Here is a 27220-nt window from a genome sequence, read left to right on the forward strand (position 1 = left end):
TTAAAAATCCCCCCATAAATAGTTAAATAAATAATCCATTAAAAATCAAATCTAAACAATAAACCCTGTACATAAATACTAAAAACATGCAAGATGACGGGGGGGAGGGGGGGCAAGGTCAATCACCCCATAAGCCACATCCACTGGTGCGAGCCCCCATCTGGTCCCCAGGCCTTCTGGCATAGCCAGGATTTCACCCCTTTCCTGAAGGCCATGAGAGTGAGGGCACACCGGACCTCAGGAGGCAGATTGTTCCATAAAGCTGGGGCCACAGCAGAAAAGGCCCTCTGCCTAGATCCCACTAGTCAAAATTCCTTGACTGGTGGGGTCTGCAACATGCCCCTTCTGCTGGACCAAGTGGGGCAGGCTGAAATAACCGGGGTGAGACAGCTCCTCAGATAACCTGGTTCTGTTTCATAAAGGGCTTTAAAGGTGATGACCAACACCTTGAACTGGACCCAGAAGCAGACTGGCAACCAATGCAGCTCGTGTAACAGCGGTGTTATATGTGCCCTCCTAGGAGCATTCAGAACTGTCCACACCACCACATTCTGCACCAGCTGAAGCTTCCAGATACTCTTCAAGGGTAGCCCCATGTAGAGCGCATTACAGTAATCCAACCGGGAGATGACCAGGGCATGAGTGACCATGCGGAGGGCCTCCTGATTGAGGAAGGGGCATAACTGCCACACAACACGAAGTTGCGCAAAGGCCCTCCTAGCCACGACTTCCACCTGATCTTCGAACAGGAGTTGTGAGTCCAGGAGGACCCCCAGATTATGCACCAGGTCTATCTGGGGTAATGTGACCCCATCAAGAACCAAAGATGATAAACTCCTGGATCTTGAGGCTCCCCATACCCACAGCCACAACAGGGTTCACTTGAAGCCTGTTGGCCCCCATCCAGGCCCCTACAGCCTCCAGGCACCACGAGAGGGTAGTCACAGCATCACTTAGATACCCGCGATGGAGATGTATAATTGGGTATCATCAGAATACTGATGATACCTCATCCCATGGTGCCAGATAATCTCACTCAGCGGTTTCATGTAGATGTTAAATAGAAGTAGCAAAAGCACCAAACCCTGAGGCACCCCACAAAGTAGAGGCCATGGGTTGGACCTCTCGCTCCCTATCAACACCAATTGGGTTCGGCCTTGGAGAAAGGAGCTGAACCAACACAACACTGTGCTACCCAGCCCCAACTCCCACAGCCAACCCAAAAAGATACCATGGTCGATGGTGTCAAAAGCCGCCGAGAGGTCAAGAAGAGCAAGGATGGATGCACTACCCCCATCCCGCTCTCACCAGAGATCATCCAAAAGTGCGACCAATACTGTTTCAGTCCCAGAACCGGGCCTGAACCCTGACTGATAGGTGTCCAGATAATCCGTTTCCTCTGGGATCCTCTGAAGCTGCTGCGCGACCACCTTTTCCACCACCTTTCCTAAAAAGGGAAGGTGGGAAACTGGATGAAAATTGTCCAGAAGGGTGGGATCTAGCGATGGTTTCTTGAGGAGGCTTTGGGAACACCCCCTCCTGTAAGGAAGAATTAACCACCGCCAGTATCCACCCAAAGTTCACCTCCTTGGTAGCTTTAATTAACCAGGAGGGACAAGGATCTAAAATACAGGTTGCTGCACTAACAGGCCTGAGGACCCTGTCCACTTCCTCAGGGCCAACTGGATCAAACCATTCCCAGATAACTAGGTAAGAACGTTCCCTGGGCAACTCCACTGGGCCCGCCACATGCTTGGCCTCCAACTGAGAACAGATCTGAGCAATTTTATCCATCAGGTGTTTAGCAAATTCCTCTGCACGGCCCTGTAAATAGTCCTCTGGCCCCTCCCTACCCAGGAGGGACCGGGTGACCAGTGACAGGGCTGCCAGGCGACACTGAGGATGCAATAAGAGTGGAGAAATACTGGCATTTCACCACCCTTACCGCCACTAGGTAGGCCTTAATAGCGGCTTTAACCCGTGTCAGACTCATCTTTAGTTTTCTGCCAGCGGTGCTCTAGACATCTCTTAGCCCTTGGCTAATATTATTCTTGGGGTGAAAGGCCTACCAGTCAGGTAGGAACCAGTAATGATTGGAAGACCTTAACCAAGACATATTCCATTTATTTATACTGCAGCCGTTGTACCTCTCACTTGTTCTTTTTGGCCCTTTATTTTCTTGCTATAATATAAATTCAGAATCCAGAATCCATCTCATGTTACCCCCACCCCCAGTAACTGGGTAAAGTAGGCAAGCTGGCTTCTGGAGGACCTTGTAAGAATTGTATTTTATTAGAGAAATATAAATAAATAAATAAATAAATAAACAAACAAACAAACATCCAGGGCAGATTCAATCCATGCCCCAAAGATATTGTCACTGGATTTGGGTGAAGCTCTGAGAGTCCTGTCTACAGTCTTTCTACAGTTAATTCTTTCTAAGCCCAAAAAACAACGGTAAAGGATGAGGCAATGATACAGAAGAATCACCATAGCTGGATCATCCTACTCAAATCCATAAACGTCACTAGACAGACTGAATCATGCTCATAACAGCTGCTATCTGTGGATCATCGCCAAGTCCACCCAAACATTGGCTGCATCTCATTCTTGTTAGTGGAGTCAGTTTTTGACTATATGCTGCATACTAAACAGACTGTATCTGATAACAAGTTTTGAAGAGAGGAAAGGGGAAGTACAGCCATGTGCTATCTCACTGGGAGAATTACCTCAGACTAAGCGAACAATTTTCCATTTCAAAAGTAGATGTTAAATTTCCACCTGATCCTGGAGCTCTTCTTGCTTAGATTGTGCTGTGTTCATATTGAAAGGGTCAGAAATATTGCCTTTTTGATTAGTAGGATTCTTGTATCATTACCAGTGACAGTCAAAAATATAGAAGATGAAAACTTTTCACTTAGAATGAGGTGGAAACAAAATTACTTTCCGAAAGCTTTGCCTGCAATGCAACCATAAAACCACAGAAGGGAAGACAGATATATTTATCATTCTTTCTCACATTGGACCATTATAATCTATTTTATTGGTTCTATAATTCCAAGTATAAGATGCAGAATAAGATGTTCTATATCTGGTACATCTTCAGCCCTGTGAGACTGATGTTCTAAAGTTGATTTACCATAGCTTTCATTTACCTGACAGTATCTTCTCCTTCTTCTTTTATTAGCCTTAGTTCTGGCTTCATCCTTGATTCGTATCTTAATCTGAATTCCTGACAAAGAAAACCTTTCAAATGAATGTAGTACTGTAAGGCAGAGGTTAACAGTTACCACAGGAACTAATATAGCAGACCATTTGCTCTGAAGACACCATCATGAGTTAGTACATGACTACTTGACTTAAAACAGACTAGGCTGAATTTGGTAAAAGTTGAATAGTTGTTATAAGGCCCAAAATCATAGAATCATAGGATGTAAGGGTTGGAAGGTACCTTAAATATTATCTAGTCTAAACCCCTGCCCTCTGTCTTACTACAGCAACTTCAACAGATGGTCATCCAGCCTCTACTTAAATGCCTTCAGCAAAGGAAACTCAACCCCGTCTCAAAACGGTCTCTTCACTACTGAATAGCTCTTACTGATAGGAAAAATGTCCTGATATTCAACCAAAATCTACTTGTTTGTAATTTAAACTCCTAATTCTTTTCCTATCTGGAACAACAATGAACAATTCTGTCCTGTCTTCTACAAGTTATCTCAGATACTTAAAGACAGCTATCAAGTCTCCCTATAATTTTTTCTTTTCCAGGTTAAACATACCCAGGGCCTCTAAGTTTTTTCTTTCAGGCCCCTTATCATTTTGCTTACTCTTCTCTGGAGTGTTCCAGTTTGCCAGTGTCCTTGGCTGTGGAACAAAATGGTAGAACTGGTGGAATCTGGCCAAAACAGAATAAAAACACATCATGACTTCTCTCAGTCTTGACACTGTACTTTAACCTTCCATTTCCCTTACAGATTGATGCCTTTGATATGGTGTGAGAGCAGTATTAATGCAAATGTTTCATGATAGTATGCATCCAATCTTCTATCTTTCAAAAAAAAGAAGAGCTGTTACCAAGGGAAGAACATACAGCACTATAGAGAAGAGAGCCAACTGTTTGCAACAAGATTTAGCATGCATACAGTTGTTTGTCAAACACAGAGAGAATACAAAGAAATGCACCTAAACCCTAGATGTCAAAACAAACTGGCTTCTGTATTTGTTTCTGCTTGTTCCTTCCCCCTCTCTTGCTTCAGCTTTTGAAGTTGTTTGGCTTGTTCCCTTCTGGTTACCTAAGCTAGTTCTTCTTCCTGCTTGTCTTGCAATATAGGATTTTCAGGAATCAGTTGCTCTCAAATTGGCAAGTTAGTACTAATAATTAATTAAAAAGCAATTCTTCTACAATACTCACAGTCATTTTCTGCTTTTTCCCTGAAATCTGAGCCCAGGATTCAATCATTGGGATTTCTCCAGATTCCCTCCAAATCCTACTGATGGCCTCTGAACTCATGTTACAAGCATTTTTACTAGATGTGACTTATCCAATATTCTTTCACTGTGAGTGTCCAAAAGGCTTCTGCTTTTTGTCCATTGACTTCAGTGGGTATCATTCCCTTTTTCTTTTAGGAATTTTGTTGGAGAGCTAAAGTAGAGGGCTTGGTGCAAGAGGTAGCCAAGTGGCTAACCAAAATTACAACATAATGTTCTTTTCCCCTTTTCCTTGCTACTGTACTGCCCTTTGGCGTTTCTTTAGTTTCCCCTTTTCCTGAAACTGCCACTTTATGTGGCTTGGATTTTTGTTAGACTTCCTTTGTAGGAGTTCCATTCCCAACTTTAGGAAGAACGCCAAGTTCAGAAACCTGCCTACAAGCCTCTTCATCTTCCAAGCAGTGATCATTTTCAGCTAATGCTCCTGTTCTAAGTTCTAAGTCAGGCTGCTTTTCTTGAACCAAAACCTGAACGAACTGGGAAGGACTTGCAAAAATTGTTCAAGGATTACCCCCTCCAACATTTCTTCATGAGTTTAGCCCTCAGACTTTCCATTCCCAAGGGAAAGATTTTTCTCCTCCTCCATCCCCCTTTCAGAAGTAATCATGTTTCAGCCAATCTTTTTGTTTAGGCATGAAACTGGACCTCTCCTCCGTCTCCAAGGTGGGTAAAAGTCACTGGAAGCCACTCAAATTTATGGAGTCTGTTATCAATACAAATCCCACATGCTGCTACCACTGTGTAATGGGATACATACATAGTTGCAATAATCTGATTGAAACAGGGAGGGCCACATGGCTTCCAGTTTTGTTTGTTTATTTCTTTGTTTTTCTTTTTAGTCAGTTGACAGAGACAGAAAGAAGCCGTTTGAGTATCACCCAAGACAACCAAGCAGCTCTTCACGCTTTCAGCTTCAGGCCTCAGTAATTGTTTTGCATCCCTTCATGGATGAATCCCCCTTATTTTGTAGTCAGATGTAGCATAGCAAAGCCTTTTTCATTTTACTCATATTTTTCCTGTAAACTTGTATTCTTTTCTCAAAATATTCTAAGAATAGGTATACAGGGAAGAAAGTGTATCTAGGCAGACTAAGCCTTGTATTGCATTCAGATGATATCACAGCACTCTAATTCAAGAAGAATGGAATGTAAGATAGAATAAATCCATATTAGAATAAACAAAAAGAACAGGAAAACTTATTTATCCCTATTTCTGGTTAAAACTAGTCTAATTCAGATGGCATTAAGCAGTGAGTTGATCCTCATTAGGAATCCAATCATGAATGTTTTTGGTTGCTGGTGGTTTCTCGGAGAGTCAAATTTAAGTATATTAGGGGCTAAAAGTGGTATTGTAAGACCCTGGCTGGATATTGTTATAAGGGTCAGAATATTGCTAATTTTGCTAGACTGAGTTTGTGGTTGAAACAGTTGGATTGGAAGAAGAAATAGAGATATAATGAGAGCTGGAGATGGACAAGGACATTACAATCTATTTTTATCGGTCTTGTTACATTGTGAGCTGCACAAACTTAGTCTGGAGTCAGGTAGCACCTACATTGAATAAATAAGCAAATAAATATATAAATATTTGCTTGAGACAGAGAATACAGAAATTCCATCAATGGCTTGTAGAGCCTTTCCTTAGCTGGTGCTGCATCTTTGGAGCGCCTGTGCTGATGGCAAAACAACTGTTTGACCGTTGAGAAAGGCAATGGACTTGTGGTCTCTGAGTTAACATGGTAGATATAGCTGGCCACCAGTAACATGGGGTTATGGGCAGTAGGATGATAGAACCAGAAGATCTGAGATGGCAAAGACCTATGGAGTTCTGCTACTTTGAAGGAAAATTTGCATCATTATAGTACTTTGTTGGTATTGGTGAGTTTGTGAAAGGCGAGAAGGCTTAATTTATTATCAAGCCATTGGCAAAGATATGTCCCTGTCAGGTGGAAGAGTTTAAAAATGGTATCTGGTTTTCAGACTTGGTCCTGCCAGTCCTGGAGGAGGAAAGGAGCAAGCTGGGGGTGAAGGTCACTGACATGCTACTTGTTCAAGCAATAGTCTAAGAGGGTGAACTGGTCCACTGCAGGGAGGAGGACTGAGGTAATGCAATAGAAAATAGTTATTTGAAATGCAAAAAGATTTAACAGGTTTGTAAAACTACATAATGTCTATGACAGCTTATAGACTCACACATTGCATGACTGACTGTAATGCTTTGTGAAGAAAAATCTATTCCATGTATATTTCAAGAGTTGCCCTTTACCAACTATCTATTTTAATATTGTAGAAGGAATGCCAAGTAGCCTCACTCTCACATCAACAGTTTTTGTATGCTTTGCACAGTCTAATAAAGTGTCTTAATTTTGTTTTGCCACTGAATTGGCAGGGTGATGTTTCAGTCTGACAATGTTAACAAGCCTCTGTTGGCAGCAAATATTCATCATACACACTGAAACACATTCTCACTTTATGCCAAAAACTTTTCCTTGGCTTTGCTTTAAAAAAAAATCCTTCAGATCACAGTGTAGTAGCATCAAGAATCAAATGCAATAAATAAATCTAGATATGCAGCATTTTGAATGTACATCGTCATGCTACCATAATTGTTCGAGATATGTCATGTGTCTACTGACATCCTGCAAGAGCCTAGGCTCAGTGTTTCTCAAACTTTGCAACATTAAGACATGTGGAGCTGGCTGGGGAATTCTGGGAGTTGAACTCCACATGTCTTAACATTGCCAAATTTGAGAAACACTGCCCTAGAGCATTAAGATCATTAACAACTAAAAAAATTAAGACTTTTGTTAGACTTTTGTTAATTCTTTAAACATCTTATGGACCAACTGATATCTTTAACTAAAACTAATATTAAGGAAAAAAAATAAGAAAAAAAAAAGAATTGGGGAAAAAAGCAAATAGTAAAAAGAAAAAGTGCAGAAAAGAAAAAAAAAAGAGAAAACACACACACACACACACACAAAAGAATTGACTTCTGACCCATCCCGCAACAGATATAAGTAACAATGTACATCAAACTCTTGCTCTAAATTTACAACATAACTTCCATTATTTCTATTAACCCATATTATTTCTAATCATCAGACCCATACAAAATAATTTCATTTTACTATGTCTCCCAAGAAGTAAAAAAAATAAAATAAAATTTCCAATTAACATTAAAATTACACAATGTCTTATCTCAAGTCAAACCATCAATTTTGCCAGCTTCTGTCTCCATGATTAGCTTTCGAGGAATGGCTGTCCGAATACCATATAGGTCAATTTCCTTGCTTCCTTGTTAATCTGGAGCAAGTTGGGTGGCCAGCCACCAATCCAGCTGCAGTGTCATCATCTCTCCTGTTGTGGAGAGATGTTTAAGCCGCCATATTCTCACCGAAAGCCCCAAAATAAATAATTTCTTAACTGTTCCAATTTCTATTAAACCAATAATCTTCAAGCAAGGTCATCTTATAAAATTAAAGTGGTCCAACAGTGTAAAGCAGTCTTCCCCAGCCCTCCAGACATGTTGGGACTTCATTTGTTAGAGAGATAGGCATTCAACTTTTAACTCTCTCAGCTTTGTTTATTAGGAATCTACATAGAAGAATGATTATATATATCAGAATCATTCCTTACATATAAGAATTATTCCCTTAAACCACATTCTTGGAAAACTTTACAGCCATATTATTCACCAAGTATAACTCTAACACTGTAACCTAGTTTACCCATAACAAACCATAATGCAGCTTATTAATTTGCTTGTGGCTTTGTGTCATACATGATTAAGACTTACAGTAGCATTATGTACAATCTAGCAATCAACAAACTTTAGTCAAGAAATCCTAAAATATAGATACAGGTAGTCCTTGCTTACTGACTTAGTGATGGAGTTGCTGGTCCCAGTTGTGGTCATTAAGCAAGGACTACCTGTATATCCTGTATATTTTCATAGATTTGTATATCCTGTATATGTTCATAGGTTCATGCATAATACATTAATATGAACATCAAATTGCACATAAAAATGCAAAAGTGGTAAGACATCCATTTAAAAAACTTTCAAAGGGTAAAGGGTTCCTCTTCTCCTTCATTCATCTATCTTAAACTGGGGATGCATCATGATTTGGGAATGGGCTACTATTTCTGAAAAAATAGTTCAAAAAGGTAAATGTTTTAGGCATTTGCTGATCTTTGCATTACAAGTCAATGTGGAAAATGCCAAAGGAAAGAGAGATGAGATAAGTCTCCATCTCCTATCTAAAATATTTGTCAACACTGGATAGCAAAGGCAATTCTCTTTGGAAGAGGTCATGCTAGCAAACTTACAGAAGTCCACATTATTTTTAATTGAACCATAAAGAGAAATTCAGAAAACCGCACTGGGTATCTCTTAGATGCTTTTATTCCTGTGTTCTTTGTGTACTTGGAATAATAATTCATAAGTTAACAAAAGATTTATTCCAATTTCTGTAAAAGGACACAATACAATGAGTTTTAAAATAGAGAGTGAGAAAAATCTAAGAGAAGAAAAAAGAAGGTAATTATATCGTCTCTCTCTTAATGTCGGTAAATGTTATGGACTGAAATTCAATTAGTGCAAGGAAAAGTGCAGAAGTTTCATTTTATATATTCTTGAAATGCCTAGGGAGCTGGGTGCATTACAAAGGCACAGGGGTTGCGTATATATGAAATTCTTGGTATAATGTATTTTTAGCCTACAAAGGTTTTCTTATTATTATTACAGTACATACCGGATTGGTTCCAAGTCCTTGATTTAATGAAGGCCATTCTCACCTGGGTCATTTGAGTATTAGTTGCGATCTACTATTATAGAAAGAGCTCTTTCAAGCCTGAGATTAAAGGACGAGAAAGAAACCCCCAAATAAGGACACTTCATATATTACTTTGTTCCTTAGAAAGGATAATAGTCACATGGCCCAGTCCTGCAACCTAAAGGACTGCAACCTAAGAGATGATTTAAACATAAGATGCCTAGAAGTTCCAGAAAGATATTTAATAAGCTGCTCTGATGTATAAAAATTGGTGTTATTCAGAATCAGCTATATTTTGTGATAGTCTAGTGATTTTTCTCCCTGAGCTATATGGCTTCTTCTCTTAGAGTAGTATCTCATAACCCTTGGGCCAAATATGGTTTTTGGTTGTTCTATTTACAGACCATAGAGTGCCCAGGGAATATGTTTATCCCACCCCTACATACACACACCAAGCCATCTGATAAACGATTGAGTCTGTAGAAACAAGATGAGTTTCTCTGCTAATAACAGCAACAGAGAACAGCAAGTTCATGCAAAGCATTTGTTTCTCTACTGCACTGAGATAAAGTTTCCCATAACAAAACTTCCAAGTTTTTTCTTCTTAGGAATTTCCCTGGAGATAAGTCATTAATGCAACTTAGTTGAACCCTATATCTTTATATAGGTAGTCATTATACAGGTAGTCCTCAGGTTACGACAGCAATTGGGTCCAGAATTGCTGTTGCTAAATGACACAGTCATAAAGCGCAATGTCATGTGACCATATCTCTTAGCGATGGCAGTTCCAGCAGTCTTGGTTGCCATCATTAAGCAAGGACTGCGTGGGTTGTTAAGCGAGGACCTCATGTGGCTGTGACTTCCAATTTCCTGCCAGCTTCTCCATTGACTTTGCTTGTGAGAAGCCAGTAGGGATTGGATATCACAATCACATGAATGCAGCATAGTGCAATGTCATAATCGTGAGCTGGGCACCAAGCACCTGGATCACAATCACATGACTGCAGGGACACTGCAACAGCCAGAACTCGGAGGACCTGTCCTAAGTCCTCCTCGTTCAGTGTTGTCACAAGTTTGAACGGTCACTGAATGAGTGGTCATAACCCAAGGACCACCTGTACTTCTTTTCTGTACTTGTCTATACCCAGCCTACGCGTGGAGGTCACTATTTCTTCATGTATTAAGAATCTGATCATTCATTCTACAGAAATTGGTCAGATTGCTTGCCTCTATTGAACCATGTGAAAAATAGGTTGAACTCTTGACATCAATCCCATATCATTTGGCATAACAGGAATTCGTTTCCCAATAGCATCTGACAAATCTGTACTTTGACATTATTTACATCAGGTGGGCAGCAGATAAATAGAAACCAGCTGGAAGTTCTCTGGGTGATTTCAGTACATTACCAAGCATTTCTGGCTAGCCACTAGAGAAAAGCTCTTTCCTTCCAAATCAAAATTCAAAACAGGAAGAACCAGGAAGGCATTGCTCTGTGACTGCAACTGTGCATGTGCTTTGAAATATTATTATGATTTCCTTCCTTCTATTTGCATTTGATTCTGGGTGGTTAATTGCATGTCTCCAATTTAAAAACAAAAAATATATGTAAAGTGAAATTGGCCAGTCCTGATTTACAGTATATGGCATGAATTGCAATAGATAAGTGGTGAGGTCCAATGAATAATTACAGACCTATGTTATCATAGCTTTTTAATATGAAATTCATAAGAAATTAAAACATTTCTGCTGGTTCCTGGTCCATTTCTGTACACGATTCAAATAGTCTGAAATTCTATGAGTCTCAAGTGTCCGTTATCTAAAGTTAAGTGAGTGGCCACTGAGAAGTTTTCCTATTTGTGGGGCACCCTTTGTGAATAGAAGGGGATTGACACTTGTGCAAAAGTCTGTGAAGTCCTTGGTGCTCTCTGAGCTTGGTTGTTTGCTTGCAGACGTTTCATTACCCAACAAGGTAACATCCTCAGTCCAATGCGTAACTTTACAATAAAGATAGAGCTAGTACACCTGGACTATCTCATAAGGCTGACAATATCTGAATAAAGATGCTGCAATCTTGTGGAGTGGACTTTGTGAATACATTTATGGAAGCAGAAGTGTAGGTTTAATTATGAATAAAAGGGCTAAAATATATATCAGAAGGTATGAATTGTTATCATCTAAATTGCTGTGGATGCATTATAGATGGGTGATAGTTGCATATTATGGTCATAATGGACAATATTCTGATTGAAAGTGATCTGGGAGAAAAAATGGTTCTGTTGGGTGTCATGAATGAGAAGAGAGATTATAGAAAAAATGATTGGGCCATTCAGAAACCCAAAAATGAATTATTTGATAAATAGCTGTGTGGTACAGCAGGTTGTCGGGCAAAATTGCAGACAACTGTGTTGCCTTCTTTCCCTCCCATCTGAGCCTTTTCCCCCAGTGCCAGCAGGGCAGAGTTGCCACTGAAGCAGCCACCTTGACACAGGTGTGGGAGGAGACAGGAGGAGACACATATGTTTTGGAGCTCTGCAGCCACCAGCAAACAGATATGAGCAGCAGCCGAAAGAAAGAAGGTGGTTTTTCTTTCTTCAGAGGATGCGGAAGGGCCAATGAAGATAAAAAAGAAGTATAGAGGCCCAGCAAGGGAAAGCACAAGATGGAAAAGTGCAAGGGCTCTACATACTGGCCATTAACAGAGAAGAGAAAACTAGGAGAAATCCCAGAGAGAGGAATTAAGACAGAACAAGCTTTGTAAGAAGAAGTCACTGCAATATAATAGTAATAACAACAGTATAGAGTGTAATATAGTAATAGTATAGAGTATAGAGGAAACATTGTAAAAATAACAGTAATTGCCATATTAATAGCAATTGTCATAATAGTAGTATAGAAATAATAGCAATAGAACAGAATATAAGATAAAAGTAATAGGAAGCACTCACATATGGATTTGTAAGTTTCACATATTATTTTATATCTTTGTTTTGGAAAACAAAACATCTCCCCAACTCTTATAGGGAGTTATAAAAAAACCACCTGGTCCAAGGTCCAGTGCTTTTGTGTCTCTTTTGAGTCTGGCTCAATCTAATTGGACATGATTTAAAAAGAGCCCATGACAAGCCACTTAGAAAAAAAGTACTTTATTTCAAAAAATGGTTTGAATGAATATTAGACATAACTGATTATACTGTATGATGAAAGACTGAGAGAATAATGAAGGATGCAAGGGCAGTGACAGGTTCTTATTTATTTATTCCAATTTTTTTATATTGCCATACTCCAATACAACTCCCAGCATTTTACAGCACAAAAGGATTTAAATAGAATAACAGTATATACAACAATTAAATCAAGTTAAGTAACAAAATCTATAGGTGCCCAATCCCAATTATGGCAGGCACAACTCAAAGGTTATTTGGAACTATAGGTAGCCCTCGGTTAATGACCTCTCGTTCAGCGACCATTCAAAGTTACAAAGGCGCTGAACAAGGGGGACTTATGACCGGTCCTTGAAGTTCTGGCTGTCATAGCACCCTGTGGTCACATGATTGGCATTTACGACCTTTCCTGCCAGCTTCCCACAAGCAAAGTCAATAGGGAAGCTGGCAGGGAAGGTCACAAGTTACTCCGGTAAGTTTCCCCCACACGGTAGCAGCCACTCCAAGCCTCACTGCACTCATGCTGCACTGCACCAGCCCCTCACGCACCATCATGCACCTTCCTTCACCTGACAGCAGCCACTTAGCTGTCTGTTGGCCTTCTTACATGCTGCCTGGGACTTACAACTTCCTGCCAGCTTCCCCACTAACTTTGGTTGTTGGAATCTGGCATGCAGTTGCAAGAAGGTCCTCACTAAATGACTCACAAACCTTGCTTAACAACCACAATGGGGACTGCCATAATTGCTGTTGCTAAATGATGAGTCATATGACATTGCACTTTACAACCACTTCATGGATGGAAGTGATGGAAATTCCAGTCCCAATTACCATTGTTAACTGAGGACTACCTGTACCACTATTTACCATTCTTGGAAATACCATTTTTGGTGGTGTCAAGAAGAGTTCTTAGGAAAAAATGGACATGGAAAAAAGGAAAGAAGTGAAAGAAACTAGACTGAAAGTAGAATGACCAAAGGAAGAGAAAGTATGACCCTTGTATGAGAAAGTCTTAGAAGATAGATAATCTCCCAACTAAATAAATGGAAAGTGGACATAAGAGAAGATATGGAAGCTGCCTAAAACAGAGTGAAAATCATTATATTAAAGAATAACGCAGAAGAGTGTGGGCTTACACTAATAGGAAGTATGAAAGCAGTGCTTGATAGAATGATGAAGTGAAAGATGCTGTGGATGAGAGAAAATGCTTATAAGAGAACAATTGTTGCAAAAATGAAAAGACAAATAATGCATAATGTGCATACAGAGAAAAATATAGTTGCAAAGAATGTACTCAAAGAGAGCAATAAATAGTTAAGATTAAGAGACAGAAAAAAGGAGGTCAAAAACATTGGGGGAATTTTGGGAAATGGTAAGGCTGAAGTAATATTAAAATATAAAAGTGGTTTGCTTATAGAATGGCTGTGCAACTTGTTTAATATATCTGGGAAGATTGCATCTATGCTTGATATTTGGAAGAATGGCATTATTATTTGCTTACGTGAAGGGAAATCCTTCAAGATTGAATGCAAAAAGGAGGTTGAGTACAGTGAAAATAAGCTACTTAAGAAATGTGTGTGGTAATACAAGAAGAGCAATGTTAATGAGCACTGCAATAATGCGGACTGAATGTAAAACTAAGTGACCAGTACAAAAAAAGTATGTTGAGGTGGATCAATGAATGAAAATCACATTGCAAAACAAATATACGAGGGGAGACTGAATGGGTCAAAAAGAAGGGAAGGAGTGAGAAAATCATGCTTGGATGGAGCTGATGGGATTCTTCAAGAGAGAGAAGTGAAAAGTGTAAAGAACAAGAAGCAATGAATTATGTACGGTGTGGACATGATGGAAGCAAGGACAGTTTGCAGGGATAGAAAGGTATGAAGAAGTATATCGAACATGTTGGTGTAAACTAAGGATGTGCAAAATTTCATGCATGAAACACCTTATTTTGATTTCCCATGCCCCAATCCAAACACCCATGGTTCAGGTGTCTTAGTCCATACATTGAGCAAAAGAAAGCTGTTTTATTCCATGCAGAAGAGGTTTATAGAGGCAGGGGAAATAACCAAGAATATCTGTAGCTGAAGGGAAATAGGGAAGGAAAGGGTTAGGAACATATGTGGGAGTATGCCACACCCAGACATCAGCAGCAGTGGCTGAAGGGAGGAAAGGAAGGAAAGGTGGTGGTGGGTGGGCCACTGTTATACCCTGACTGGAAACTGCTCAGAGAAGGAGGAAAGAGAGGGGGCCATACATACCAACCACGCATTACTTGTCCCATCCAGATTTTGGTTTGTCCAAAACCTGGTATCAAAGTATTCCAGCTTTCAGTTCTACCCAACTGCAGCTAGCCCAAAATTGTACACTAGAATCTGTAAACCAAATGTTTATGTTCTTGGCTCAAAATAAGCAAACATTTTCCCCATTTTGTGTATTGTCCCTATTTGGTTTAGCTAAGTTTCCTTTCTTTCTTTTTTACTTTCATGCTTTTACTCTCTTCTTACTCATTTTCTGCACTTTGCATAACACTGCTTACCCCAAAAGGTAATAAACATGACCAGTTATGTAAGTGTGCATGATCTATGTTAGCTGCTTTTTAAAATATAAGTTGCATTGCTTTTGTCTATAATAAAAGGAAAAGAAAAGCAATAACCAAATACATAATTATGTTAATACAAAACCCAGAAATAAATACACCAATAGATAACCAAACATTAAAAAGAAAAAGAAAAGTAATACATGTTAGAACAGATATTAATACACTGGAACTCAAAATTAAACTTTGACTACTTACCACTGTAGAAAAATGAGAGACACAGCAAATCAATTAAATAAATAAATAAGAGGCTGTTACCCAGAGTCATTCCAGTCCAAATTATCAGGAATCCTGATTAGAAATCAGGTGGGAAGAATAATTTGCCTACCTAAGATGACTGGATTCACAGCTTTTGAAAAAGTATTTGTCCCCTTTCAGATTTTCAGAATGTTTTCATATCTTTGCCACTAATATTATCAAAGCTTTTATTGACATGTAAGTAGAATCTGAATGGATAAATAACACCAAAATTTGGTGCTTGTCATCCAGCATGTAATGCTATCATCTCTATAAATCAATAAATTCAATTAAAGGAATACCTAGGGCCAGTTGTGCAAGTACTATAAGGACAAGCCCTGACCTATATAAATCTCACAGACTTTGGCTCCACTCAGTACAATGCAGTTCTCTCCACACAGATTCATGTCCAACTTAAAGAACTTTATGAAGACCTCCATTAGATTTCATTGATGTCTATCATCTGAAAGAGGTTATAAAACCATTTCCAAAGCTCTAGATTCCACCAAACAACAGTCCTATCACTAGGACCAACATGAATCTTTGAAACATTCAGTGACAAATTGATGTAAAAAATGAGAAAATGCAAACAAGAGACAATGCAAACCTGTACAACCAATTCAAGAAGTTCTTCAAGAAAAAGAGCCATATAAACCACTTTTAGAAGTATGCAGTACATCATGTCTGGAGTGTGTTGTGTAGCTGGGGAGACATTTTGGAGGTGTTGATGGCAAGCTTAAAGTAAGTCATTAAATATTAATTTTGAGGGGAAGTCATAAGGGAGTTTTCCTCAAGAGTCAGCATCTGCAAAAATAAGGAGAAAGTATTGTTTAACAGGTAATAGAATGCTTAAATAAAAATTCCAGCCTTTTTTTCCCTCTGTTTATAAAGAATATCAGCCAATAACACTGGAACTTTAAGAGGAAACCACATGTGCTCTATTCTAAGTCCTTCTGGGCATGCAACCTAGAGCAAAGCATATGCAGCCCCCCTATGTACCCCAGTTCACATATTCACACAAACGCCCAGAGATTCCATATCAGGGGACAGCAGAAATGCACACATGAACACAACACTTTACTTTACACAGAAAAAACTACAGATGGCCACTGCTGGTGAAAGGTGTTAGAAACACATACTTTACCCAGTTTGTACTGTTGCCAAAGCTTCATCCAAAAATATATCACATTTTTAATTTCCCACTGATACATCTCCAGAATTGCTATTTTTGCAGATTGTAAATTATCAGTATAGATACTGATCCCAATTTCAGTGTTATAAACATTCAGAACTGTTTATCTTGCTCAGTGTTACAGCAACATGCAAAGAGAAGAGAAACACAAAATAGCAGCACCATCTAGTGGTAGACAGGTAGTTGGAGTGGGCCACCACAGCCCTAGCACTCAGTTCATTGTTGAGCTCTTCCCTTCTCATCCTCCTGCTAAGGTTTAGAACTGCTCACACAGGCAAAACCCTACCAGCTCCATCTCTTATCAGATTTTTATTTCTTCCTTTCTCAGAAACTCAGGGCAAGTCAAAATACTATAGAATATTAAAAGCTATTTTTCCTTTTATATGACCGTTCAGTGGTAAATGTGGAGAAGGTGCAACTCAAATCCAGTGTGCATCACCACTATAAAGGCTTTTTCCTCAATGTTAGCAGACAATCATTTTCATGAAGAAAATTATACTGAAGGCAGACAACTTACAGAAGAATGGTAGCCAGAACAGAAAAGCTGATATGTCCCAGATAGATGATAAAGATGGATAATTGAGAGAGAGAGAGAGAGAGAGAGAGAGAGAGAGAGAGAGAGAGAGAGAGAGAGAGAGAGAGCGCGCGCGCCATGGTCTTAATGTGAGCCAGAAGACCTCAAATTCATTTATTTTTTAAAAATGGGAGATCCTTAATGTTTATTTCATATCATGCACAATTATGTCTGAGAAGAACTAGGACTGCTAAATGCTTGTCTGCTTCTCTGAAGGAAGGGCTTCTAAATTAAGTGGACTTACTTCCATGAATGGATAGATTGACAGACTAAGAAATGCCATGCGTTTGTGACAGGTTCCTACAGCCAGAACATCAGCTGTTGATACTGAGTTAAAATCAGCTTTGGATTCTTTTAATTGAGACAAAGATAGCCTTCTAGTACTGTTATTTATTTGGCTTATATAATTGACTACTAAATATGAAGTGGCAAAATTGCTTCCTTTATTTGCCTAGTTCTGCTCCTTTTTGCATTTCAAAAGGTTTTGTTCCCAAAACTACAATTTTCAACTGATGACAGGAGATAGAACTGTTTGGGTTTCCCTCATACATGTCTATTCATGTATTTTCATTTTGACTCATAAATGTATCCCTTCTTCTATCCTTATTATACTATTTAAAAATAGCTATGAAAGATGGCAATTTTTTTCTGTTGAGAATAAATGTTCATAAAAAATTGAGCCAAGATCACTCAATTCAACTGATTTGTGATCTGCACCTGAAACTCAGTTGAATTCTTTTAAAAGTAATCATTTTTCTTTCTATTTGTTCCCAGGAAAGAATTACCAAGAAAAGCAATGAATGCCCTACTAATAACATCATCACCCCTTTATCATACTCTACTCATAGAAAGCTTAATAATATCAGTTATTAGAGAAACAATTGTCCCATTCAAAGGAATAAGTAAACAAAAGCCCAATGCAGGCTTCATGTTTTGATTAATTTTAAGGTAATATAAAATGAATAAGTCTGCAAATGAGAGACCAGGAAGTGAGATCCTCTGATGAAAGCTGTAAGTGGCAAGAGTTAAAAACCTAATCAAGGATTCAGCAGGCAGTTTGGGGGAAAGTGACCATTTTAACATGCTTTAAACTCTCTAGCTTCTGCTTCTTGATTTGAAGACATGCCAAGTATGGTTGGTACAATGTGGTCTATATGGAGCTAAGAATATCTGGAAAGCTCCCTTGCTGCAGAATGTGATAAATAGGATGTTATCCAGTATATGGTTTGATTATGTGCCATCAGGTTGGTGTCAACTCTTAGCAACCAGATAGATAGACCTTTCCCAGGATTATCTATCTCCAACCTGGCCCTTCAGGTTTACCCATCTCCACTGTAATCAAGTTCTTGCTGCTGGTCATCCTTTTCTCTCCTTTCATTCTACTTTCCCCTGTATTATGGATTTCTCAAGGGAGCTGGGTCTTTGCATAATGTTTCCAAAATATCTAGTTCATGATATTCGGACCATGTGGCATTCATGCTTGAAAAGCCTGCAGTGATTATTATTTCCCAGGCACTATTAGTTCAAGGTTTATTTCCAACCTTTACAGGTAGTCCTTGCTTAACAATGGTAACTGGGACCAGAATTTCCATTGCTAAGTGATGGGGTCATAAAGCACAATGTCATGTGACCACATAGCTTAGTGACAGCAATCCTGGCAGTCCCTGTTGTCATCATGAAGCGAGGACCTCACATGGCCATGACTTGTGACTTCCTGCCAGCTTCCAACAACAAAGTCAATGGGGAAGCCAACAGAAAGTCACAAGTCCCAGGTGGCTCACAAGCAAGCTAGCAGTTGGGTCAGTGCAGCTGGGCAGGGGGTGCTACAGAGTGCAGGAGGTTGTGCAGGTGGCTGCCACAGCATGGCGCAGGTGCAGCCGGGTGCGGGGGAGCTGCTAGGGAGTGCAGGAGGGCATGCAAGTGGCTGCTGTGGCATGATGCAAGCATAGCCAGATGGGGGATAGCTGGTGTGGAGAGTGCACAGGTGGCTGCTGCAGTGCGGCAAGAGTGCGGCCAGCCAGGAGGTGCTGAAGCCTGGTGCAAGCACAGCTGGGTGGGCAGGCATGTGCTAGAGTGCGGGTGGAGGGGTGCTGAGGGCAGGCATGTGCTACGGAGTATGAGATCCCCTCATACTCTGTAGCTGGGCTTCTCAGGAGAAAATGCAGCAGGAGCAGGAGCAACAAACAGGAGCAACTTGTGACCTTCCCTGCCAGCTTCCCCACTGACTTTGCTTGTGGAAAGCCGGCAGGGAAGGTTGCAAATGGTGATCACGTGGCCACTGCAATCATCATAAGTGCGAGCCGGTTGCCAAGCACCCAGATCATGATCATGTGACCACAGAAGTGCTGGGACCGAGGTGCTGGATCAGCTGGAACTTCCAGGACCGGTTGTAAATACCACTTGTTCAGCACCGTCGTAACTTTGAATGGTTGCTGAATGAGTGGTCATTAACCAAGGACTACCTGTAGGGTTTTAAGCATCTTAGATCCTGTCTGAGTGACCTTCTTCCTGGTTATAAAACTCTCCAGGTACTAAAAGGTACTCTGTCTCTGCAGGAGAAGCCCTCTTTAGAAAACTCCTGCTTTTTGAGACCTATTTGTCAAACATGCAGAAGGACATCATCTCCTGCACTGCATTCAAGTTACAAGCACACTCCTACCCACTTCACCTTTAGAAAGGGATTAAAACTTATGTCTTGAAGAAGAACTTTTGTCTTGTTTTAAGATGTTAATTTTTATGTATTTATTGGCTTTTTATGTCTCATTGATGATTCACAGGATGATTGCCAGCTTGGACAAATTCTCTCCATATGAATTACTGAAAAATTCTTTTGGAGTTGGCACAATAGGAATGTCGCATCAGTAGGCTGGATTCGACCAGGAGTCTGTGATCAAGATGTCGACATGGCCAGAAGCTGAAGTGCCTATAGTATAGCAGCAATCATGTGGATAGCTACCATAGCCCAGTTCAAAAGTGTGTCCCTTACTAGAATCAGTAGATAAAGCAGTAAGAGAGGCACTGCTTTTTCTGCTTTCAAACAAAGCAAAACCCCCGTGACCACAAGATGAAGAGGTAGCATGTGACCATAGATGACTATATCATCTATTGCCTCAAAAGTTCCTTTCCAGTTTTGCCCCCAGTCATCTCAATAATTAGAGGTTCCAAGAATGTTTAATCTGGACATCTCTCTAGGGTGAGATATGACAGGCAGGAAGGCAGATTCTTTTCAAGTCAAGGGCCACATTTATCTTGATACAACACACTGAGGGTTAGGGTCCAGAAAAGTGGGTGGGAACAAGACCAAACACTGGGCAGGGTTAGATTTAGTAATTCTGCAGAAACAAAAATAACAAAACAAAAAACCCTTATATAAACCCAAACTCAAATGTAACACTTTCAAAGCATTTTAAAATAAACATTTCCACAATGAACAAAAAATATATCACCAAACTGGGGAGACATTGCATGCTGTCAAGCTTCAGGGGCAAGTTGCATTCGTGAATTGTGCAGCTTCAAAGGGGGTGCACAATTCATCAAGGGAAGACTGATTTAGCCCTCACCCTCAGCGACTAATAAATGTTTGAGTAGTAAATATTTCTACATACTTCAAACTACGTGTAGGGAGTTCAATTTATTGAGGAAATGGGAATGAGTTAAATGACTTTTATAATCATAATGGCTTCAAATTACAATTTTTAGACAACATTCCAAATGGTTTTTAATGTGTGAAGTGTGTGTGTTTCCTAACACATATCAGTTTCAAACTTTAGCAATTTTATTACTTGCAGTTAGCTAATCCTAATTCAGGCGACTCCTTTTAATTAAAAAAGATAAAATACACACAGAAACACAGATACATGCAACCCGGGGCATGTATGAAAGCAATCACCAAAAGTGATCGAGGAAAAAGCCCAGCAAGGTCAAAAAAAAGTTTAATTCAGGCTTCATACTGATTGCTTACAAAAATTTCCCATTCCTCTCATATCAACTCAGCTCAGTTATAACTCCTTTCAGTGAGATCTTTTTCATATCTCTCCAAATGTTTGCATGTTATAAAATCTTTATCCAGAGTGTTCCGCTTGCATAGCAAAATTGTTATATGAGATTAAGGTTGTGATGTCTGGCTATTGATTTAGCAGGGTATTATCTCAAAGTATTTCTGCCTCCCCGCTGCCTGAAAATCTTTGAGACATATCATTCCCTCTTTAAAACAGCTCATCACAGATGTATCACCCGAGGATCTATTTCAGAGTGAGATTTCACACTGAATGAACATTATCCTTGATAGAATTTTTAATTCATAGCTAGCAACAAGGCATTGATCAAGGAATGTTAAGCTTGGGTTGAAGACTACATCATAATTGTTTACAGTAATGAGTTACGTGCTTAGAAATAGCCATCCACCTTATCTCCCAGAAGTTTTGGGGTCCTTCTGTTTTTCTAGTTGGTTTTGTAGTCTTATGACCAAAAAAAAAAAAAATCCAACTACCTTTTCCAGCTCCAAAGCTAAAGATGTTTTGGAGAAAAGGGAAGGCAATAAAGAAGGATAATGCATAATCCCTCAATCCCAGACCGGCAGGTTGCTCTACAATAATTATGTCTTTTCTCTAATTTTTTTGTGAGCATAGCTGTTGAGCTAGAAGGGATCAATGAAATTTCAGGTATCTCTGTTCCCCCTGAATGGGACTGTTAACTCTTTCTGCAAACTACCTGGTCTAAACTCTATGATAATAGGACCAAGGAGTGCCCCCTTCCCCACAAAAAAGGGCCTGTAATTTGAGATGAGTTTACAGGAGAAACTCATATTTTAAGCCATAAAAATCAAAAAAGAAAGCAAAGGCCTCAGACTGAAAGAGACTGTAAGATGGGATCTCATCAAATCTGTTTAGGATATGCTTGTAAAAACTTTAGGAATGATAGAAAAGGAAATTCAGCCGGGAGGAGCTACAGGAAGAAGCAGCCACTTACCAAAGGCCAGCAGAATGCTGCTCTGTAATTCATTTTATATCAGTTTTTTTTTTAAGAAAATGTTTTTATTTTGTACACTGCCCATAAATCTATTCACGCATAATAATGAATGAACAAATTAAAAGAAGCCAAAACAAAAACAAAAAAACCCTACAGCAGCCAATCTGAGAAGAAGGATGCATATAGTTATTTTGTCCACTGAAAGCTATACACATTTTTGTTATGCAGGAATTAAACAGCAGGACCAATACACAAACAAGATCTTATACCTGAAGAGCATTTAAAAACTATGCATCCCAGAGCAAAGAGGGACCTCAAAAGTGGCAACCACAAGTATCTAAGAAAAAGGAGTTGGATGTTACTATAGAACAATCCAATAACGCATTGACTTGTAGGCAGATTCTGACCAAATGTTAGAAAAACCGTCCTAACATGCATTGCTACACACTGTACATGGGACTGCCCTTGAATACCACTCAGAAGCCACAGTTGGTCCAGAATACGCTGACCCAAGCAGGGTGTGCCTTGGTATGCTCATGTAAACTCTTGCTATGCTCTCCTTGTTGCCAGGGAGGTCCCAGTGCAACTCAAGGTACTGGTTATCTATCATCTATAAAGCCCTTCATGGCATAGGGCCTGGGTATATGAGAGACCACATTTTTCCCATTGTTTCTGCCCATCCTGTAACTGCTGACAAAATTAGTGTGCTCTGGATCCTATGCATTAATCGACAGCATCTGATGGGACCTAGGAAGTGTGGCTTCTCTGTCACAGTCCCTGCCCTCTGAAACAGTATCCCCCTGAAGGTTCAAACTACCCCGACCCTGCTATCCTTTAAATGAGTCTTGAAACCTGGCTTTTTCCTAGGCTCTGGATTAAGCAGGTGTGTGTGTTCATCCGAATGGGGCTGTGTTTAGTATATCTGCAGCATGTTTGTTTTCCCCTGGTTGTGGCCATCTTTTATTTTCTTCTTCATAATGACACAATATTTTTACATGCTGTCCAGCTACTAAGAGTTGGGCAACCTTATAAATTTCAATTAAAAATAAATATGATCAATTTGACAGTAGAATCAATTACCTAGAGAAGTGGTGGATATGTTGGACATGTTCACACAGTTCATTGGACGTTTTCAAGCAGAGACTAGGTAGCCATCTGTCAGGGTTGCGTTAATTTGGATTCTTGAACTGAACAGAGTGTTGGACTCAGTTGCCTAAATGGCCTTTTGTAACTTTATGAGTTTATGATTCTGATAATAATAATTAAAATTTATTGTCCATTTATATACATCACAGCACAATCACAGCCCCATTTTTCACCTTATGGGTTTATCTATTTTTAGCCCAGAATATGAACTATACTAAACAAAGAACTGTTCATTTTTCAAGAAGACACTAATATTCATCTTTTAATGTGGGTTTATTTGAGTCAAGCTATATTTTAGTGGTATTTTTAGAGAGTAGACCCAAAGCAATTTTGATTATGTGCCAGATGCTAAGCATAGTAAGAAAAAGGCAGAAAACTACTCATTAGATAATCATTTAAGATATACTGCTGTGCTTTATAATGAAGAATGGCACACAAATGAATACTTAATGCACTATTTATAGCTGCTAAAATACATGGATATGGAAGCAGAAGCAAAATGCATTGGTGGAATATATCAGAAATGACTATTACAGTTTTTAAGTATTGAAGTGCCAAAAAACAAAAACAAAAAAACCCCCAGCATTTTAAAGCTACCCCAACACTCATTCCCCCATGTTTATCTTTTATAATCTTTTTATTGTTGTCATCTGTAGTCACAGCTGTTGTGTCTTTCCCACTGATGAAACAAAAGACACTAGAGTCAAAAGTGGGGGGGGGGTTCTGCTGCTTGCTTGACTGAAAGTTCTAAAAACTGAAACTCTACTGAGTCTGCAAGAATTACAATATATACAAGTTGTCCTAGGTAACTGAGAAACAATAGAAGTTGCTTAATCAACCAGTAACAATAATAATCCAATGCATTGCAGTAGCTATTTTAGGGCAAACTGTAAAAAAGCAAATTTATATTTTCCACATCTTTGTCATATCCAGATGAATAGTAGTAATGAATTCAGCATAAGGCTACCTTGACAAGCTACAAGCTACAAACTTTACTTTAAAACATTTCTAGGAATAGAAAGAGGTTACTTGTTTATTCTCTCAGCAGGTAAGAGCATCTGTCTGATTTGGAAACTAAGCAAGGTCAAGCTTCATTTGTACTTGAATGAGATACCATTAGAGACTTCTAGAACTGTACACAAGATTGAGAATTCAGAAAAAGGCAACAGCAGACACTTCCTTTCTGTTACCAAAAAAAAACTGCGTGAATGTATCCATGAAGTCTTCAGCTCAGCTTATAGAATCATAGGGTTGGAAGGAACCTTGAAGGTCTTCTGGTCCAGGACAGGAATTCTCATACCATTCCAGACAAATGGTTGTCCAACCTTTGCTCCAGTGCTGGTACATCCATGACTCCAGAATTAGGCTTTTCCATAGCTTCATAACTTTCAGAGTCACCGAAGATCTCCTTATTTCAAGTTTGAATCTCCCTCTATAAAGCTTCCATCCATTAGTTTTTGTTCTACTCTTGGCCCTATGGAAAATTAATCTATGCCCTCTTACCTGTGATGGACTTTCAAATATTGGAAGACCACTATCATGTCTCCCTTTAACTTTCTCTTATTTACATTAAACTTGGTCAGTTTAACCATTTTTCAGGGAATTTACCCTTCAAACCCCTTATCATCTTTGCCACTCTTTACAGCACTCTTTCCAGTTCTCAGCATCCTTCTTGTACTGTGGCAGTCTGGACTGGACACAATATTCCAGATGCAGTCTGACCAGTGCAGCATAGAATGGAATTATCACTTCCCATGATCTTGGCACTCTATCTCTGTTGATGTACCTCAAGATTGCATTGGTTCTTTTGGAAGCTGCAGCAAACTGTTATCTTATGCTTAACCTGTGATCTACCAGGATGCCCAGAAATTTCCCACAAGTACTATTGTGAAGCCAGGTGCTACCTATCTTGTACCTATGCATCTGCTTTTTTCCTACCTAAATGCTTAACCTTACATTTATCACCACCAAACTGTATATTGTTGGATAGGGACCAATATTCAAGTGTATCAAGATCCTTTTGAACTTTGAGCCTGTCTTCTTAGGTGTTGACAATTCCTCTTTATAGCTTTGTGTCATCTACAAATTTGATGAGCATTCCTTCTATCCCCTTGTCTAAGCCATTTATGAAAATGTTGAACAGCATTGGGCTCAGGGCAGAATCTTGGGGTATACCACTTCATACCTTCCTCCATATAAACATAGATCTATTAAGTACCATATATTCAGCCAACTGCAAATCCATCTGGTAGTGGGACCATCTATTCCACATTGGTCCATTTTGTCAAAAAGGAGGCTATTGTCACCTTCATCAGATGTCTTACTGAAGTCTAAGCAAACTAAATCCAAAGCATTGTCCAGAAACTCCTGATCTCATCAAACTTGAGGAAAACTTGTCTTTAATTTGCCAAGTAGCACCCTACTCTTTACATGTACTAAGAATCACTGAAATTTAACTCTGGATTGTAATGTATCACTGCAAATTATTTCATGGCTCACAATCCTCCTCATGGGATGTATGCAGTGCTATACTTCACACATCTGGTGCAGTAGATATGATACACAGAACTTATGCCTTGTTTTGCTTTTGGTGTTGTTGCTGTTGTTGTTTTCCACCTTTAGGGTACCACAAGACCCTTATTTATATTTGCTGCAAATACAGGTTGAACAGCAGTTTGTCTGGGACGATGTGAGGATTCCTACCCTGGGTGAGGATTGGACTAGAAGACCTTCCAACTCTAAGTTCTAAGAACTAATAAACTATCCCTGGATTCCAAAAATATTCAGGCTATCGTTTGCATGTATTTTCAACAATACTTGTGAAAAACACATGCACAATTCATAGCTGTTATTACATCTGTTCAATTATGAACAGAAATCAGCAGAGCCTTTCTTGCAAACCTTCCCTTCCTTTAAAGAAGGCTTAGAATTTTGATTCCTAGTTTATAACAAACAAAATATTATTATTTGGCAGCTGTGGTTCATAATATGAGATTCATCTATGTTATCAAGTGTCCCAGTCAGATGAGTTATAGTGTATATTAATTCTGGCCACCATTTTATTGTTTTAGTTGGTTTTTAATGTTATGTGTTGTTTTTCTTTGTGGTTTGTGTTTGCTGTTGACAATTTTTGTATACCACCCAGAGTCACATTGTTTGAGTTGGGTGACCATATAAAATGCTTTAAATAAATAAATGTTTCATCAAACCATAGTTTTGAGTTTAAGCCAAGAGCAAATCATGATTTGTCCTAAACTATAAATGGAAACTTTGTACCTCCTCATTCATAAAGGTAAAGTTGGAGCTGAAAGACACAAGATTTGTCTTGATGAAGTGTCTTGTACTCCACAATAACAAATAACATACAGTGGAACCTCGGTTTACAAACTTAATTCGTTCCATGACTCTGGTCGCGACCTGAATTGGTCGCGACCCGAAGCAAATTTTCCCATAAGGTTCAATGTAATTACCGTTAATCCGTTCTGGCGTGGAGGACAGGGAGGCGGCTATTGCTTGGAGGGAGAGTCCCCCTCCCTACGACCACGTGTCAGGGGTGGAAAATGGCCGCGGATCACGTGTCAGGGGCGGAAAAATGGCCGCGGACCATGTGTCAGGGGTGGAAAAATGGCCGCGGATCACGTGTCAGGGGCGGAAAATGACCGCGGACCATGTGTCAGGGGTGGAAAAATGGCCGCGGACCATGTGTCAGGGGTGGAAAAATGGCTGCGGACCACGTGTCAGGGGCAGAAAATGGCCGCAGACCACGTGTCACGGGCGGGAAAATGACCGCAGACTGGGTCACAGGAGGGAAAATGGCCGCGGATCCTGTTCGTAACCCGAGGCGGAGTTCGTGAACCAAAGCAAAATTTTGCGGCTGGAGCTGGTCGTCACCCAAAAAGTTCGTGAACAGAAGCATTCGTAACCCGAGGTTCCACTGTACTTTATAACAACTTTAGAAAGTCTTTCTCCTTTACCTCACCAATTGACCTTTCAGAAGCACAAATGTTGATAGTACATTACAGGGTAGTAATTTCACAGGAAGCTTTTTCTGTTTATGGCAGACTTTATACCT

Source organism: Python bivittatus, unplaced genomic scaffold (genome assembly GCF_059951505.1).
Source record: "Python bivittatus isolate LINGU-HERP-01145 unplaced genomic scaffold, Pbiv_v1 ctg000700_np1212, whole genome shotgun sequence".
Lineage (NCBI taxonomy): Eukaryota > Metazoa > Chordata > Lepidosauria > Squamata > Pythonidae > Python > Python bivittatus.